Raw genomic sequence first — 20,525 nt, 5'->3', positions numbered from 1 at the left:
GCTGCCTACTGTGGGGGAAGATGATACAGGGAAAAAGTAAAGTATGATAAATAAAATAGGACTGGATTGATAATGTACCAAAATAAAAGGATATATTTAACTCTTGGTTTTCTTTCCAAGAATTTGATGTGTAGTATTCAGTTGATTCTTGAACAATGTGAGGATTAGGGCACCAACCCGTTCCCCCTTGAAAATCTGGTATAACTTTTATTGTTTTTTTTTTTTTTTTTTCAGACAGAGTTTCACTCTTGTTGCCCAGGCTGGAGTGCAGTGGCGTGATCTTAGCTCACCACAACCTCCACCTCCTGGGTTCAATCGATCTTCCTGCCTCAGCCTCCTTAGTAGCTGAGACTATGGGTGTGTGTCACCAAGCCCAGCTAATTTTTGTATTTGTAGTAGAGACGGTTTCACCATGTTGGCCAGGCTGGTCTCAAATTCCTGATTTCAGGTGATCTGCCTGCCTTGGCCTCCCAAAGAGCTGGGATTACAGGTGTGAGTCACCATGCCCAACCATGGTATAACTTTTGACTCCCCAAAATCTTAACTACTAACAGCCTACTGTTGACTGGAAGCCTAACCTAAACAGCCTATTAACACATCTTTTATATGTATTATATGCTGTATTCTTACAATAAAGTAAGCTAGAGAAAAGAAATGCAATTAAGAAAATCATAAGGAAGAGAAAACACATTTACAATACTACACTGTATTTATCAATACCGTAAGTTTTACATTATCTGTTTACAAGATGAATCTTCTGAAATGATGGGCAAACTAGCTGCAGACCTCACTCTACAGCTATATATATATAGCTCTCTCTCTCTATATATATACACACACACACACACACAGGTATGTATATATATACACACACACAGGTACATATCTATACAGGTACATATATACAGGTTATATATATAAGTGCATATACATATATATACACACACACAGGTGCATATCAATCAATTCAATATTTTTTTTCATTTCTCTTTTTTTGTTCTGTTTTTTGATTTTCTCTCTCGTTCAACATTTTCTTTTTCTTTTTTTGGGTTATAATCAAGAACTTTTTTTTTTTTAATTATTATACTTTAAGTTCTAGGGTACATGTGCATAACGTGCAGGTTTGTTACATATGTATACTTGTGCCATGTTGGTGTGCTGCACCCATCAACTCATCAGCATCCATCAATTCATCATTTATATCAGGTATAACTCCCAATGCAATCCCTCCCCCCTCCCCCCCCATGATAGGCCCCAATGTGTGATGTTCCCCTTCCCGAGTCCAAGTGATGTCATTGTTCAGTTCCCACCTATGAGTGAGAACATGCGGTGTTTGGTTTTCTCTTCTTGTGATAGTTTGCTAAGAATGATGGTTTCCAGCTGCATCCATGTCCCTACAAAGGACACAAACTCATCCTTTTTTATGGCTGCATAATATTCCATGGTGTATATGTGCCACATTTTCTTAATCCAGTCTGTCACTGATGGACATTTGGGTTGATTCCAAGTCTTTGCTATTGTGAATAGTGCTGCAATAAACATACGTGTGCATGTGTCTTTATAGCAGCATGATTTATAATCCTTTGGGTATATACCCAGTAGTGGGATGGCTGGGTCATATGGTACATCTAGATCTAGATCCCTGAGGAATTGCCATACTGTTTTCCATAATGGTTGAACTAGTTTACAATCCCACCAACAGTGTAAAAGTGTTCCTATTTCTCCACATCCTCTCCAGCACCTGTTGTTTCCTGACTTTTTAATGATTGCCATTCTAACTGGTGTGAGATGGTATCTCATTGTGGTTTTGATTTGCATTTCTCTGATGGCCAGTGATGATGAGCATTTTTTCATGTGTCTGTTGGCTGTATGCATGTCTTCTTTTGAGAAATGTCTGTTCATATCCTTTGCCCACTTTTTGATGGGGTTGTTTGTTTTTTTCTTGTAAATTTGTTTGAGTTCTTTGTAGATTCTGGATATTAGCCCTTTGTCAGATGAGTAGATTGCAAAAATTTTCTCCCATTCTGTAGGTTGCCTGTTCACTCTGATGGTAGTTTCTTTTGCTGTGCAGAAGCTCTTTAGTTTAATTAGATCCCATTTGTCAATTTTGGCTTTTGCTGCCGTTGCTTTTGGTGTTTTAGACATGAAGTCCTTGCCCATGCCTATGTCCTGAATGGTACTACCTAGGTTTTCTTCTAGGGTTTTTATGGTATTAGGTCTAACATATAAGTCTCTAATCCATCTTGAATTAATCTTCATATAAGGAGTAAGGAAAGGATCCAGTTTCAGCTTTCTACTTATGGCTAGCCAATTTTCCCAGCACCATTTATTAAATAGGGAATCCTTTCCCCATTTCTTGTTTCTCTCAGGTTTGTCAAAGATCAGATGGCTGTAGATGTGTGGTATTATTTCTGAGGGCTCTGTTCTGTTCCATTGGTCTATATCTCTGTTTTGGTACCAGTACCATGCTGTTTTGGTTACTGTAGACTTGTAGTATAGTTTGAAGTCAGGTAGCGTGATGCCTCCAGCTTTGTCCTTTTGACTTAGGATTGTCTTGGCAATGCGGGCTCTTTTTTGGTTCCATATGAACTTTAAAGCAGTTTTTTCCAATTCTGTGAAGAAACTCATTGGTAGCTTGATGGGGATGGCATTGAATCTATAAATAACCTTGAGCAGTATGGCCATTTTCACAATATTGATTCTTTCTATCCGTGAGCATGGAATGTTCTTCCATTTGTTTGTGTCCTCTTTTATTTCACTGAGCAGTGGTTTGTAGTTCTCCTTGAAGAGGTCCTTTACATCCCTTGTAAGTTGGATTCCTAGGTATTTTATTCTCTTTGAAGCAATTGTGAATGGGATTTCACTCATGATTTGGCTCTCTGTTTGTCTGTTACTGGTGTATAAGAATGCTTGTGATTTTTGCACATTAATTTTGTATCCTGAGACTTTGCTGAAGTTGCTTATCAGCTTAAGGAGATTTTGGGCTGAGACGATGGGGTTTTCTAAATATACAATCATGTCATCTGCAAACAGGGACAATTTGACTTCCTCTTTTCCTAACTGGATACCCTTGATTTCTTTCTCTTGCCTGATATCCCTAGCCAGAACTTCCAACACTATGTTGAATAGGAGTGGTGAGAGAGGGCATCCCTGTCCTGTGCCAGTTTTCAAAGGGAATTTTTCCAGTTTTTGCCCATTCAGTATGATATTGGCTGAGGGTTTGTCATAAATAGCTCTTATTTTGAGGTACATTCCATCAATACCAAATTTATTGAGCGTTTTTAGCATGAAGGGCTGTTGAATTTTGTCAAAAGCCTTTTCTGCATCTATTGAGATAATCATGTGGTTCTTGTCTTTGGTTCTGTTTATATGCTGGATTACGTTTATTGATTTGTGAATGTTGAACCAGCCTTGCATCCCAGGGATGAAGCCCACTTGATCATGGTAGATAAGCTTTTTGATGTGCTGCTGAATCCGTTTTGCCAGTATTTTATTGAGGATTTTTGCATCGATGCTCATCAGGGATATTGGTCTAAAATTCTCTTTTTTTGTTGTGTCTCTGCCAGGCTTTGGTATCAGGATGATGTTGGCCTCATAAAATGAGTTAGGGAGGATTCTCTCTTTTTCATTTGATTGGAATAGTTTCAGAAGGAATGGTACCAGCTCCTCTCTGTACCTCTGGTAGAATTCAGCTGTGAATCCATCTGGTCCTGGACTTTTTTTGCTTGGTAGGCTATTAATTATTGCCTCAATTTCAGAGCCTGCTATTGGTCTATTCAGGGATTCAACTTCTTCCTGGTTTAGTCTTGGAAGAGTGTAAGTGTCCAGGATATTATCAATTCCTTCTAGATTTTCTAGTTGATTTGCATAGAGGTGTTTATAGTATTCTGTGATGGTAGTTTGTATTTCTGTGGGGTCGGTGGTGATATCCCCTTTATCATTTTTTATTGCATCTATTTGATTCTTCTCTCTTTTCTTCTTTATTAGTCTTGCTAGCAGTCTGTCAATTTTATTGATTTTTTTCAGAAAACCAACTGCTGGATTCATTGATTTTTTGGAGGGTTTTTTGTGTCTCTATCTCCTTCAGTTCTGCTCTGATCTTAGTTATTTCTTGCCTTCTGCTCGCTTTTGAATGTGTTTGCTTTTGCTTCTCCAGTTCTTTTAATTATGATGTTAGAGTATCAATTTTAGATCTTTCCAGCTTTCTCTTGTGGGCATTTAGTGCTATAAATTTCCCTCTACACACTGCTTTAAATGTGTCCCAGAGATTCTGGTATGTTGTATCTTTGTTCTCATTGGTTTCAAAGAAAATCTTTATTTCTGCCTTCATTTCGTTATGTACCCAGTAGTCATTCAGGAGCAGGTTGTTCAGTTTCCATGTAGTTGAGCGGTTTTGATTGAGTTTCTTAGTCCTGAGTTCTAGTTTGATTGCACTGTGGTCTGAGAGACAGTTTGTTATAATTACTGTTCTTTTACATTTGCTGAGGAGTGCTTTACTTCCAATTATGTGATCAATTTTGGAATAAGTGTGATGTGGTGCTGAGAAGAATGTATATTCTGTTGATTTGGGGTGGAGAGTTCTATAGATGTCTATTAGGTCCGCTTGGTGCAGAGATGAGTTCAATTCCTGGATATCCTTGTTAACTTTCTGTGTCGTTGATCTGTGTAATGTTGACAGTGGAGTGTTGAAGTCTCCCATTATTATTGTATGGGAGTCTAAGTCTCTTTTTAAGTCTCTAAGGACTTGCTTTATGAATTTGGGTGCTCCTGTATTGGGTGCATATATATTTAGGATAGTTAGCTCTTCCTGTTGAATTGATCCCTTTACCATTATGTAATGGCCTTCTTTGTGTCTTTTGATCTTTGATGGTTTAAAGTCTATTTTATCAGAGACTAAGATTGCAACTCCTGCTTTTTTTTTCTCCATTTGCTTAGTAGATCTTCCTCCATCCCTTTATTTTGAGCCTATGTATGTCTCTGCATGTGAGATGGGTCTCCTGAAGACAGCAGACTGATGGGTCTTGACTCTTTATCCAGTTTGCCAGTCTGTGTCTTTTAATTGGAGCATTTAGTCCATTAACATTTAAGGTTAATATTGTGATGTGTGAACTTGATCCTGCCATTATGATATTAACTGGTTATTTTGCTCGTTAGTTGATGCAGTTTCTTCCTAGCCTCGATGGTCTTTACATTTTGGCATGTTTTTGCAATGGCTGGTACCGGTTGTTCATTTCCATGTTTAGGGCTTCCTTCAGGGTCTGTGGTAAGGCAGGTCTATTGGTGACAAAATCTCTAAGCATTTGCTTATCTGTAAAGGATTTTATTTCTCCTTCACTGATGAAACTTAGTTTGGCTGGATATGAAATTCTGGGTTTAAAATTCTTTTCTTTAAGAACGTTGAATATTGGCCCCCACTCTCTTCTGGCTTATAGAGTTTCTGCTGAGAGGTCTGCTGTTAGTCTGATGGGCTTCCCTTTGTGGGTAACCCGACCTTTCTCTCTGGCTGCCCTTAAGATTTTTTCCTTCATTTCAGCTTTGGTGAATCTGGCAATTATGTTTCTTGGAGTTGCTCTTCTTGAGGAGTATCTTTGTGGCATTCTCTGTATTTCCTGAATTTGAATGTTGGCCTGCCCTACTAGGTTGGGGAAGTTCTCCTGGATGATATCCTGAAGAGTGTTTTCCAACTTGGTTCCATTTTCCCCCTCACTTTCAGGCACCCCAATCAGATGTAGATTTGGTCTTTTTACATAATCCCATACTTCTTGCAGGCTTTGTTCATTTCTTTTTCTTCTTTTTTCTTTTGGTTTCTTTTCTCGCTTCATTTCATTCATTTGATCCTCCATCGCTGATACTCTTTCTTCCAGTTGATGAAGTCGGTTACTGAAGCTTGTGGATTTGTCACGTATTTCTCGTGTCATGGTTTTCATCTCTGTCATTTCATTTATGACCTTCTCTGCATTAATTATTCTAGCTATCAATTCTTCCACTCTTTTTTCAAGATTTTTAGTTTCTTTGCGTTGGGTACGTAATTCCTCCTTTAGCTCTGAGAAGTTTGATGGACTGAAGCCTTCTTCTCTCATCTCGTCAAAGTCATTCTCTGACCAGCTTTGATCCGTTGCTGGCAATGAGCTGCTCTCCTTTGCAGGGGGAGATTTGCTCTTATTTTTTGAATTTCCAGCTTTTGTGCCCTGCTTCTTCCCCATCTTTGTGGTTTTATCTGCTTCTGGTCTTTGATGATGGTGATGTCCTGATGGGGTTTTGGTATAGGTGTTCTTCCTCTTTGGTAGTTTTCCTTCTAATAGTCAGGACCCTCAGCTGTAGGTCTGTTGGAGATTGCTTGAGGTCCACTGCAGACTCTGTTTTCCTGGGTATCAGCAGCAGAGGTTGCAGAAGATAGAATATTGCTGAACAGCGAGTGTAGCTGTCTGATTCTTACTTTGGAAGCTTCTTCTCAGGGGTGTACTCCACCCTGCGAGGTGTGGGGTGTCAGACTGCCCCTAGTGGGGGATGTCTACCAGTTAGGCTACTCAGGGGTCAGGGACCCACTTGAGCAGGCAGTCTGTTCGTTCTCAGATCTCAACCTCCTTGTTGGGAGATCCACTGCTCTCTTCAAAGCTGTCAGACAGAGTCGTTCAGGTCTGCACAGGCCTCTGCTGCTTCCCCTGTTGTTTTTTAGCTGTGCCCTGTCCCCAGAGGTGGAGTCTACAGAGACAGGCAGGTTTCCTTGAGCTGCTGTGAGCTCCACCCAGTTCGAGCTTCCCAGCAGCTTTGTTTACCTACTTAAGCCTCAGCAATGGTGGGCGCCCCTCTCCCAGCCTAGCTGCTGCCTTGTGGTTAGATCGCAGACTGCTGTGCTAGCAATGAGGGAGGCTCCGTGGCCGTGGGACCCTCCCGGCCAGGTGTGGGTATAATCTCCTGGTGTGCCCGTTTGCTTAAAGCGCAGTATTGCGGTGGGAATTACCTGATTTTCCAGGTGTTGTGTGTCTCAGTTTGCCTGGCTAGGAAAAGGGATTCCCTTCCCCCTTGCGCTTCCCAGGTGAGGCAATGCCTCGCCGTGCTTCAGCTCTCACTGGTTGGGCTGCAGCAGCTGACCAGCACTGATTGTCCTGCTGCTGACCAGCACCGATTGTCCGGCACTCCCCAGTGAGATGACCCCAGTACCTCCGTTGAAAATGCAGAAATCACCGGTCTTCTGTGTTGCTGGCACCGGGAGTTGGAGACTGGAGCTGTTCCTATTCGGCCATCTTGCTCCGCCCTCTAAAGTCATTGAATTTCTATAATTCACAAAGCACTGTAAGAGATGAGCTCTGTCTTCTAGCTTACACTCCAGTCATTGTTTTCATAGCATATTTGGAACCTTGTTCAACAAATGGAAAGAGAAAGACCATATTTTGTTTCCTATGCCAATGTTCCCTAAAGCTAGCAATGCCCCATGAAAAGGAGGAAATGACATGATAATAGAAATAGAAAATTGGGGATTTTTCCACATTAGGAGGGAGGATAATTTAGGTCCCATGAGAATCTGAATCATTGTTTTGGTTGTTTGAATAGCATATAAGTTGAATTATAGCAGATGAGAAAAATCCTCTGAAGATAGGAAAAAGAAAATAAGTCTTCTTAAACATAACTTTTGGCATATTAAAAATGCAGAGTGCTTTGACAATTTTATGTCTCAATTTAAAAAATAATTTTATATGTGGTTAATTATGGGAGATAAAGCAGAAGTTAGGTTATGCCAACTGTTATTTTCTTTGGCTTTGGGTGACACAAGCCAAAGGTGCAGACTACTCATATGTATTATAAATAAATGGCATTGAAATCCTGGGTAGGTGAGGACAAATGGAGGTAATTATTTACCTGTAGAAGCCAGTGCAAAACTGCTGATAGCTATCTATGTTTTTTGCATGGTGGCTTCCTCTCCCAAGACTTGAATTTTAGGTGAAGTGTTGGGGCCAGAAGATCATTTCAATAAGTAGCACTCAGTACTTTGGGAGCTCACTAATTTATATAATAAACATTTTTAGAATGCACATTATGTTTCAAGGTATTGGACTGGGTACTGTGAATATAACACTAGACATGTCAGAGAAAGTCCCTGCCGTCATGGAACTTACAGTGTAGTGGAGAGGAAGATACTGCATAAATGATTATGAATGTGATAGGTAGTACAAGAAAATTGAGAGTGTTCTAGAATCACATAGTCAGCTAACCTTATCCAGTCTGGTAAGAGGTAATAATTTATATAAGCAAGCGATATTGAAATTGAGATACAAAGGATTAGTGTGAGTTAGTAGGGTGTGTATTTGTGTATAAGAGAGATGGAGAGATATAGTGCTATATCCAGAAGGCAAAAATGAGTCAGAAAAATTTCAAGTGTTAATGGCCTGTTCTAGGAATCTAAGTGAGGGGGCCTTCTCAAATTTTCAGTTATTAACTCCCTGTTAGCCATCTTTGGGGATGTCTCTTTCATTTGCCCTCCCCTTTTTCATTTCGGCTGTCCTTGGTATAAACTCTTTCTTTCCAAGTCTTTTCCATCTCCAATCTGTTTTGTAAACTACTGGCCAATTAATCATCTTAAAACACGTGTATATCTCCTCCCCATTTACAAAACCTCCCAGAAACCTCTCTGGTGTACCCAACTCCGCGCCTGCGTGGTTACCATTTCAACTTTTGGACGCTCTAGTCCTCATGGATCCTTGTTGGTCTCCCCCTTGTCACCAAGTGCACCATAGACACAGCTTCCTCGGCCTGAACTATCTTTCCACTTGCCTGTATCATACTGAAGCTGAAGAAGTCTCAACTCCTCTGCGAAACCTTCTCAAATTTTATGTTCTTCCTTAATTTACTTACTCCAGGGAACCCAATGGCACCAATTGTTTTAACAACTGCTACATTCTATTGTAAGTCATTGTTTCAAGTATATTTCTTGCTCAACAATTGTATTGATAGCTTCTTTCTTTACAAACAAAATGTATAGTAAATGAAGAATATTGCTGTTACCAAAAGTAACATTTTAGAATAATGACAAATATTATCCACTTAAATAATTTATGGCTTCCAATTGCTTTATCATTTTTGGTTAAAGCTGATGGAGTTTTTTTCCTAAATTATAATTTTAAAAATAATTTTACTTTTAAATGCATTACATACATATATTAGGTTGGTGCAAAACTGCAGTTTTTGCCATTACTTTTAATGTACATTAACTGCAATTACTTTTGCACCAAACTGTACTTAATGACATACTTTTATTTGAAGAGTAAGGCACTTAAAAAATACAAAGATGTTACATATATTGCTTTAGTGCTAGTAAATACTTCTTTCTTCATATTTTGGAAAGGAGAGTTGACGGTTAATGGAGAAGTTTCATGGAAATATTTAAAACTGGTCGTATTTACACATGAATTAAATTCCTTTTCCCTTCAGTATAAACATTTTTTTTGCAGAACAGAAAGAATATTCAGTGCTGAGAAATTCCTTTCTGTTTTACCTATACTGTGTTGAACTTAGGCAAGCACATAGCATATGCTATATTAAATCAGAATAGACCTACTTATTTTGATTAATAATGACTTTTTGAGCCATCTAGTATTTCTTCATTGAAGAATAACAACGTTAATGTGGGACTTTATTTTTTTTTTTAGCTCTAAATAGAACTATATTCAACTAAGGGCAAGCAGATTTATTTTCTTTGACTCAGAAAATATTTATTGAGTGATAACAGGATGTCACACATTGTATTAATTTCTGGAGAGTCTCTGACTTCATTGAGTGTTGTATAGAAGTAAATTAATGAAAGAAAATCATCAGTTATAGCACACAACACACACATATTTGACAGGAAAACTATAATATTCTCTGGAGCATTTCTAAGCCAAGTATCAGGGAAGACTTCTAGAAGAAGATGACCTTCACTCAGGTGCTGTCTTAGCGGGTAACAGGTATTAAGGTCCTATGGTGATAGGCCAGTCCTGGATTTCAGGATTGAAGAGGTAGAGGCATAAATGAAAGGAAAGACAAGATTGAAGTAGTGTATGTCCAAGGATTCTGAGTTGGAGCCATGTTGGAGAACTTTGCATCCATGAAGAGAAAGTCTTTTCCCTAGTGAAGCTGCTTTTTCATTTTTATTCTTTTTATGTTAAAAAGACTTCGAAGGAAGAAGTTACCTTCACGTTAAACAGCCAAGATTTTTAGAACGTAGAGCTTATTTATTCTTTACATCTGTAAAATTAAAGATTTTGTGCCTTTTCCGGCCTCTTAGAGATTTCTTAAGCACAGAGACATGAGCTCCAATTATTACTGAGTCAAGTTGCTGGAAAGAAATACTTCTGCATCGAGACTCTATCCCTGAAAGGATATTTGTCTGTCTGTAGAATGGAACCTTACAGCTGTGGAAATATCACTTATATGGGGCTCAGAGTTATGTATTAAGAAAAGAAATGTGATGTCTTGAGAAGAGGAAGTAATGAATATCACAATGCCCACAGAATCTTGTTGGCTGTTTCAATAAAAAGATTTTTTTCAAGTTAATTATTGGTAATCATGATTACAATTAGATCTTTTCCTACTATTTTTCACCATTAGTGACTTGAATCCCTTTTAATTGAATTTCATAAATGATATGAATAGAGACAGAGGACAATGAAGGCAGATCTGAACTGTCATCAGAAGCTGTGCCTTATTTCTTGCCCTGTTGGCCACAATTTGAAGAATACCAGTTTGATTCAAGGAGCTCTGACTGGTTCCAAAGGGCAATCTAGTTCAATTTGTATGGTGAGATGGAGAAACTGAGACAAGTTCCAAACTTCCTTCTAGTGGCTTAGAATATAGAATGCTTATTTTAAAAAAGCAGCCTCAGAGACAAAGAAAAGAAAAGAATACAAAATGCTTATTTTAGGAAAAAATTCTGCCAAGTTTTCTTTTTTCTTCCTTCTTTATGTTGATGTAGATTTAAGCTTTAGCTTTTGAATATATATTTGAAGTGACTGTTCATATGGAATACCATCCAGTAGAAGAATAAAGTATTTCCAGATGCTGTTCCTTTGTAACCAAATGTTAGATTTGGCAGAAATCAGAGGAATTTTGCCACCTGACATTGCAGCTCCCTGGAATGACCGCCTGCCCTGCCACTGTGGCAAAGGAAGCAGATCGCCGGTGTTCCCTTCCCTGCAGTCTTTTCTCTCCATCTTCCATCCCAAAGACTACTGAGTATTATGGTTGGGAAGTGAGAGTCTTTCCTATCTTTGGGTGGTCGTAATGTCTTCCTCCTTCACTGTTAAAGGAATATATCTTCTTAAAGTGAAAAGGTCATGTGAGACCTGCACAATTTGATTCTAGGCAAGGTAACCTATCCTGCTTAATAATCTTCTTTCCTTTCAGGAGCACTGTCCCCTAGGGCCATGCAAGGCCAAGTTAAAATTAGGGCAATACTATGTAGGATATGTTGTCTAAACTCCTGCAATTAAGTCTTTGGTCTGAGAGGTTATCAGTCCTTGACCAAGTTTATTTTTTTCTCCATCCTTAATTATGAACATTTTTTAAAGAAAATTTTAAGGAATGAAGAGTTGGTGATTTTGCTGGCCAGTATTTTTAAAAAACTGTCCAGAACTCTGAAGGGTCTGAGATTTACCCTACTTATAAGCTAGTAAGTTAGTTTTTTATAATTTTATGAATACTACCAGAAGACACAGGCCTCCTAGGTCAGAGACAAAGGACATTGTTACTCATAGTACAACAAGCAGCATGTGCGTCAGCATCTTTGCATCAGTTCTTTGAGTCCTGAAGGCAATACCAGGAGGGTCAGGTGACGCATGCACATGCAGTGAGTTGCAGTAGAGGACAGGATCCCTGAGCTCAGAGAACTTGAATCTTTTATAATGGACTGTAGTCATGCTTGCCCTTTGGTCAAGAGAGAGATGTGTCCCTATCCTACATGGCTGTTTGCTATATATGCATTTTTGATAAGATATTCTGAAACAAAAGACAGTGCCACGTGGAGAAGCACAAAAAACCTGTAACACATTTTCTCTCAACAAAAAATAATTTTTCTATTTGTCCCAATTTCTAAAACTATTAAAGTAGATGTAATTCCAGGGAATAAGGAGAAATAAAAGAAAGAGAGAAAAAGGCAGATATTTAGTGCAAGTGTGTAGAGGTGACAAAGAAAAATTCTTCCTGAGATCCTACAACATGCTCCTAATTCTGAGCAATTAATCAGTTCTTAAAGTTAGCATTACATGTTGTGTGCTATTCATAGGAATTAGCTTTTATTTTTGACAATTAAAATTAAAATTTTATTTTAATTCATGGCCATAATGGTTTTAGAGTATAACCTATTTAATGTAAACAGTTTAGACTGTGTCTTATGTGTTGATCAGAGGCTTTGCAGTACTACATTTAAAATTCAAATTTATATGAATATTTGCATGTTTTGATGAAAAAGACATGATAATCTTGCATTTTTGTGAAGTATGCATTGCTGTTTTCAAAACAGTTTCACACATTTTTATGAAAGAGAATGTGTATCTTCTGGGAAGAAAAGAGTATGAAAATTTACAAGCATCTTACATGAAGTTTTCCTCTATGTAACTACTCTGATTTTTGGTATTAAGAATTTGGTTTTGTTAGGATTGAATCCAGTCGGAAATAGTTGTGTGTTTCCAAAGAACACAGGCTAAGGAAGATTACGGATACTGAGTTCGTGTCAGACCTACTTGCTTGAAGGAAGAGGAAACCTCTGTAGAAGCTGGGAAAAAGCACTTCAGATTTTTGTGGCAGGCTTTACTGAAAGAAAATGGATATTGAGGAAGCATTTTCAAAGAAAGTACCAGAATCCACACTTTGAAGATTTGTATGCACTTTGAATACTTGATTAATTTGTTAATATTTGAGTATTTCTAAATTTATACAAATGTGTATAAATTAGATTTCCAATGCTAAAATTTTACAAATCTTCCGAGTACTCACGAAGTCCCTGTAATATGCCAAATGATGGATAATAGACATGGGTGAAACAGTTTTTATCTCTGTAGGGGCAATTATTATGAGCTGCAAGACAGAAAAAAATGATTAAATAAATTTCTTATATCTTCTTCTCCAAATCGTGGAGACACAAAGTAGTTTAAAGAGAAGAAGAAAACAAATGAGTGCCGGCTTTCCAAAGGGAATTGTTCTTTTTGATAGCTAACTACCAAATCGCACAATCCTAGTGCATCTTTCCATCATTAACTAGAAGACATTGATATCATTAGTGGCATTGTGGCTAGGGGGACAAAGGATGGGGAAAGAAAGGTGTGAAGTATGTGAAAGAACCAGACAGCACGATCCCCTGTCTTTCCTAACTGCAAAGTATGGTTGTGAGAGAGTGGAAAATATATTATTGTTTTTGAAAATGAAGACATGTTATCTATGTAGCCTAACTGCCATTCCCTTCATGGAAAACCTGATTAAAGAGGTAAGTGGTGATGAGAGCAAATGTCCTGGCTTGCTCTGTGGTTACAGTAAAAAGGAATTCTATGGGAAATGGGTGTGTGGGGGAAAAGGGCAGCATGTTTTATATCTTCATGTCAGTATAGCCCAGCCTTAGTTGACTAAAACCACCATAGACCTTGACTGCTGGAAAGACCGAGGACAGTAGTGTCAGCCCTACTCTTCGATATCTATAATCTCAAAGCTTTCTCCCTTTCCTTATTCTGTTATCCAGAAAAGAGGTTAGAATGAAGTTCTCAGTGAAATACTGAGAGGAATATTTGGTGGGAGGAGTAATGGATTGTCAAAAACACATTTCTATAGAAATTTTCTGCTGAGGGGAATGCTTTAGTTTTGTTCACTCCCATCATGCTGGTGGATAAATGCCAGATTTTAGGGAATCACCCAGTTGAGGGGAATAACTTCACCCTTATAAGTCCTGATCAGTATCAGGATGAGACCAGTGGGAATTGAAATGGGTCACTTAACATTGGCTCAAGTCTTTGGTTTAGGGATAGCTTTCTTGTCTGGGTCTCTACTCTAGGACTGGAGTGTAACAACTAGAGTTGTAAGACTAGCATATGATTGTGGGCAATTCGCTTTCCTGCCTCTTTCTGAGTCCTGTGCTAAAAGAAAAATTGGTGCTCTAGAGGCCAAATAGGCCATCCTATTCAGCACAGTAGAAGTTTCTACTGGAATTATCTGTAGTACTGAGTACAGTGTTCAGTATCTAATGTAGGAGTCAACCCATTCTCTAGAAGATGGTAAGTGTTCAGTAAATATTTGTTGACTAGATGAATGAAAGGGGGACACCAGGGGACCTTACGTTATAGTAAATGCTTAGCCAAAGATTTGAAAATTCTCAATCAGAGGTACAGTTGTCAACTGTCTAGTCCTAGAAAACCCATAACATATCTATGGGCACATCTTTATAAACCTGGTTTTATGACCAATCAGGTAACTCTCAGGGTTACTTACCATAAGATTCCAGGCCAAGTCAGGTTCCAATCCCATTTAACATTTTAATTTGTTTCAGGATGACTCTGACAAATTCTGATTCAGTTCAGGACTCTTTAACCGTCTCCAGACAACATTAGGGAAAGTACATTGATTTTTACCTTTCTCTTTTATCTGCTATTCTTGGGATGTGTTAAATGGACTAAGTCCAGGCTAAGAAACTGCTGTCCATATTTACTGAGCACTTACTCTATATCTGGGAATGCAACAGATTTTAAAGAACCAGAAAGACTATTATATGGTTTATTTTTTCAAGAGTTTCCAGTCTGGCAGAGGAGACAAGCAGGGCAACAAATAATTAATGCTATATGTGTCTCTTTAAAAATTTCCTCAAAAAATGCTCAATTCTAGGCATTCCAGCATAAAACCAGACCATTGGACTAATCAATTCCCATTGATTAGTATTGACAATTCATTTCCAATATCTAGTGTAGCTCCTGGCATATAGTAGAACCTCAAATAATGATTGTTGAATGAATGAAGGAAGGAAGGAATTATAAGTGGCAAACTTAGTAGGATAATGCTACAGTAAAGAAACGTAACATATATGAGGAAAACCAAAAATCAGTAATTAGTAAGCATGCAAGATTATAAGACACAATTCTGTCATAAAATTAAACATGAAATAAATGGCCTCAGCTACCCAAAATAAAATCAAAAGTCTCATACTCTGTAATGACACAGCCCATATTTTTGTAGAGTATCCTGTAACAAATACCTAACTGAAATTAATGCACAAGATGTATATATGATTTTATTTTGTTTTGTTTTTAAGAGATGGGGGATCTGGCTGTGTTGCCAAGGCTGGTCTTGAACTCCTCAGCTAAAGTGATTATCCTGCCACTATGCCAGTCTGTGTGTGTGTGGGTATATAATATTGTGTGTATATAAATATATACTATATATACACTATATACACTATACTATATATATACTATATAGTGTATATAAATATACACTATACTATATATACACTATATAGTGTATATAAATATACACTATATATACACTATATATAGTATACATAAATATACACTATATATACACTATATATAGTATACATAAATATACACTATGTATACTATATATACACTATATATAGAATTTTTAGAAAGAAAACTTTAATTTCCTTCTGTTGAGGAATCAAGTTACTTTTAAATTTATTTGATTTTTGTAGTATTGACATGTATTTACATCAAAGGAGTTAATATTTTTAGGAAGCATGGGAAAGACAGCAGAAACTGTATCTATAAAATACACATTATTCTCTTCATTTAGCAAACTATATTCACAGCAAGTAGTTAGAACACTAGATCTTGCTAATTAATTGTTCCTTAATCATCCAGTTTCAGCCTTTACCCACCATTTTTAGCAGAAGCCAAACATGTAAATTGCTTTTTTGATTATACATTTTTTCCCATTTCAAAGATGGAGCTATAAATATTTTTTAAAAGCAGTTTTATTGGAAACTAGCTGATTGCTGACTGGGAGACAGCATCTATAGGCAAGTGTTTGTACATCCTGAAAAGTGGGGATGAGTCTATTCACTTACTCACTTTTTAGATAATACCTGTGAAATTTAAATATTACAGGACTGGTTCCTTCTTCCTAAAGTTCTAGGATTTTGGGACAGTTCATTGATAAGGGCTATTTACCTCAGAAACTACCACAAACATGGACTGGAAAGACTGGCTTTTTGACCAAATTGTCTCAGGAAACCCATTTGCCAGGAAAACATACTTAGCTTTCTATATGTTGCTTTTAGGCTTCCTTACCTTAAAATGTCCCTGGAACAATTAGTTCATAGCACAGCTGTTAGCCTTATCTGTTCAGGTGACTACTAGTGCCAGAAAAGATAGTTTTGCTTTTAAAAATGGAATGTGCACTGGTTGGACTAAACAGACAAGAAGAAGTGTTTCAAAGGATACAACTTGTAGGCTTTTGGGCTTGAACTAGGAGAAGAGGACTGACACACTCTGTCAGGTAACAAATGATGACATTAACAAAGTTCAAGGTTTCAGGACACCAATTAGAAATCATCTAATAATCATAACAAAAAATGTGGAGATGATTGCTTTTAAGAGATAGCTAAAAGCAATGCAAGGAAAAAGAAAATAGTCAAATGTTCTTTTTTTTCTGGATTAGAATTTTGTTGAAAACTAGATGATGCTGGTTGGGAGACAGATCCTTTCGGTAAATGTTTAGACATCCTGAAAAGTGGAGGAGCATCTATTTACGCACTTTTCAGAAAATGCCAGTGAAGTTTAAAATAATAAATAAATATGAGTTTAAAATCTTAGTAAAAGTAATTACTGTTGTTACATTAATAGTTTCAGTGATCTAGAACTCTTAGTAAGGACTACCACTTGCAAGCAGGAAATGATTTTTGGAATGTAAATGCGAAAGGGCTAAAACTGAGTAACATCAAAGGGAGCAGGGGAGGCATTTCATTGATGCCTCAATTCATTTATTTATTCCCCCCAGGCATTCATTAATCTGACAAGTATTTATGATGCCTACTCTATGTGGCAGGTATAGTCCCAGGTACTGGAGAAATCGCTATAAACAAACAGACAAGATTACTTTTTTTTTTGGTCACAAGTAAACCAAAGGTACACAGGCATACCTCATTTTATTGCACGCTACTTTATTGAGCTTTGCAGCTATTTTTTAACAATTTTTTTTAAACAAATTGAAGGTTTGTGTCAACCCTGCATTGAGCCAATCTATTGGTGCCGTTTTCCCAATAGCACGTGCACACACCTCCTGTCTCTGTATCACATTTTGGTAATTCTCACAATATTTCAAACTCTTTCATTACTATTTTATCTGTTATGGTGATCTGTGATTAGTGATCTCTGATTGTAATTGTTTGGGGGTGACAGAATTGTGTCAACATAAGACAGTGACCTTCATTGATAAATGTTGTGTGTGTTCTAACTGCTCACCAACCAGCCTTTCCTTCATCTCTCTCCCTCTCCCTGCACCCCCTGTTCCCCAAGGCACAATAATATTAAATTAGGCCAACTAATAACCCTACAATGGCCTCTAAGTGTTCAAGTGAAAGGAAGAGCTATACATCTCTCATTTTCAATCAAAAGCTGGAAATATGCTCAGTGAGGAAAGCCTATCAAAAGCCAAAATAGACTGAGAGATATGTCTTGTATGCCAAATAGCCAAGTTGTGAATGCAAAGGAAAAGTTCTTGAAGGAAATTAAAAGTGTTATTCCAGGAAACACAAGAATAATAAGAAAGTGAAACAGCCTTATTGCTGATATAGAGAAAGCTTTGATAATCTAAATAGAAGATCAAGCCAACCACAACATTCCCTTAAACCAAAGCCTAATCTATAGCAGGCTCTATCTCTCTTCGATTCTATCAAGGCTAAGAGAGGCAAAGAAGCTTCAGAAGAAAGGTTCAAAGCTAGCAGAGGTTGGTTCATGAGGTTTACAGAAAGAAGCTATTCCCGGACATAAAAGTGTAAGGTGAAACAGCAAGTGCTGATGGAGAAGCTGCAGGAAGTATCTAAGAAGTTTTATCTAAGATAATTGATGAAGGTGGCTACAGTAAATGACAGATTTTCAATGAAGGTGAAACAGCCTCCTATTGGAAGAAGATGCCATCTAGGACTTTGATAGCTATAGAGGAGAAGTAAATGCCTGGAGTCAAAGCTTCGTAAGACAGGCTATCTCTCTTCTTAGGGGCTGATGCAGCTGGTCACTTTAAGTTGATGCCAGTTCTCATTTGCCATTCTGAAAATCCTAGGGCCCTTAAGAATTTTGCTAAATTGACACTTTCTATTCTCTAGAAATGGAATGGCAGAGCTTGAATGACAGCACATCTATTTACAATATGATTTACTAAAATTTTTAAGCTTACGATTGAGACCTACTCATAAAACAAGATTCCTTTCAAAATATTACTGCTCATTGACAATGAACCTGGTCACCCAAGCACTCTGATGGAGATGTGTGATGAGATTACTATTGTTTTTATGCCTGCTAACACAACATCCATTCTGCAGCCCATGAATCAAGAAGCAATTTTGACTTTCAAATATTATTTAACAAATACATTTCATTAGGCTATAGTTGCCATAGACACTGACTTCTCTGATGGATTTGGGCAAAGTAAATTGAAAACCTTCTGGAAAGGATTCACCATTCTAAATTCTAGTAAGAACATTTGTGATTCACAGGAGGAGGTAAAAATGTCATTATTAAGAAGGATTTGGAAGAAGTTGATTGAATGTTTTTGAGGAGTTCAAGGCTTTATTAGAGGAAGTAACTACAGATATGTTAGAAATATCAAGGGGACTAGAAATAGAGCCTGAAGATGTGACTGAATTGCTACAATCTCATGAAAAACTTGAGTGTGTGATGAGTTGCTTCTATGGATGAGCAAAGAAAGTGGTTTCTTGAGATGGAATCTACTCCTGGTGAAGATACTGTGAGCATTGTTGAAATGACAACAAAATATTTAAAATATTACATAGACTTATTTGGTAAAGCAGTGGCAGAGTTGGAGAGGATTCATTCCAATATTTGAAAATGTTCCACTGTGTGTAAAATGGTATCAAACATCATCACATGCTACAGAGAAACGTTTTATGAAGAATCAATTGGTACAGCAAAATACATAGTTTTTTAAAGAAATTGCCACAGTCACCCAATCTTCAGCAACCACCACCCTGATCAGTTAACAGTCATTGAGACTGAGGCAAGACCCTCTACCAGCAAAAAGATTATGACTCACTGAAGGCTCAGATGATCATTAGCATTTTAAAGCAATATTTTAAAGTAAGGTATGCACACTGTTTTTGTTTTTTAGGCATTATACAATTGCTTACTTAATAGACTACAGTATAGAGTAAACAACTTTTATATGAACTGAGAAAGCAAAAAATTGTGTCTGACTTGGTTTATTGCAGTGGTCTGGAACCCAACCTGTAATATCTCTGAGGTATGCCTGTATATACACATATTCAAATAGTGAATTATTCTGTGAAGACAAAGTAAGCTCTTAAAGTAGATAGGGAGTGATGGGGGAGGTCAAGTCTGACCGGGTATTTCAGGATTTGCTGATGGTTAAGAAGTCCAGAGAGAAGGAAGGAGAGCAGTTACAGAAGACAGGAAGACACTGGGAAAATGGGGAACCCTCCATATGAGATGGGGAAGACTGGGAGAGGAGAACAATTGCAGAGGGATAGGGAGATTGTTGGGAAATCAGAAGTTCATATTGAGTATGTTGAGTTCAAAATGACTATTAAATATTCAAATGGAGTTGTTGGGTTGGCAGTTGTACAGCAAGCCTGGAACTCTGGAAGAAGTCAGGGTTTCATATATAAATCTGGGAGTCACAAATGTATTAATAGTATTTGAAACCACAGAACTGCGTAAGATAACTTAGATAGTGAGAGGTATGAGTATAAATCAAGAAGAAGGCTGAGGATTGAGTCCAGGGACATTCTGACGTTTCAAGGTCAAGTGGAGAAGGGGCAACTAGAAGTAGAAACGGGAAGTTGTAGCCTTTTTGGTGGGAAGAGAACTGAGAATGTGTGGTGTCCCACAAGCCAAGAACTCAAAGCAGAAAAAGAAAATAGTGAGCAATCATATATGATAACTGCTGCTGGGAGTAAGATGAGTCCTGAGAAAGGACTTCCATTTATCTAAATAGAAGACAAAATAATTTAGGAAGAAAGGACACATGATAAAGAGTGAGGGAGAGAAATATTAGTATAGTAACTGGCTATTAAGTTCCTCCAGATATCTGATGCAACTTCCCTTAGCAACATTATCTATCATGATTTAAAACTTGAGAATTTACCTCAGTGAATTCCAAAGGGAGCTTTGTTTTTTGACACAAGAGGCAGTTTATATCCAAAGTCACCAGGGACTGTAGTTCAATGCCATTTGATATAATTTAAATCCCTGCTTCCCACCTGCCCTAGAGCTGGCAGGTGTGTATTATTTTTACTATAATACAGGTCAGTATGTGTTAGAGCTGTCTACTTCTCCCCATATCCACTTCCAACACCCCCT

Source organism: Piliocolobus tephrosceles, chromosome 5 (assembly GCF_002776525.5).
Source record: "Piliocolobus tephrosceles isolate RC106 chromosome 5, ASM277652v3, whole genome shotgun sequence".
Lineage (NCBI taxonomy): Eukaryota > Metazoa > Chordata > Mammalia > Primates > Cercopithecidae > Piliocolobus > Piliocolobus tephrosceles.
Note: the sequence above shows the minus strand (reverse complement) of the source record.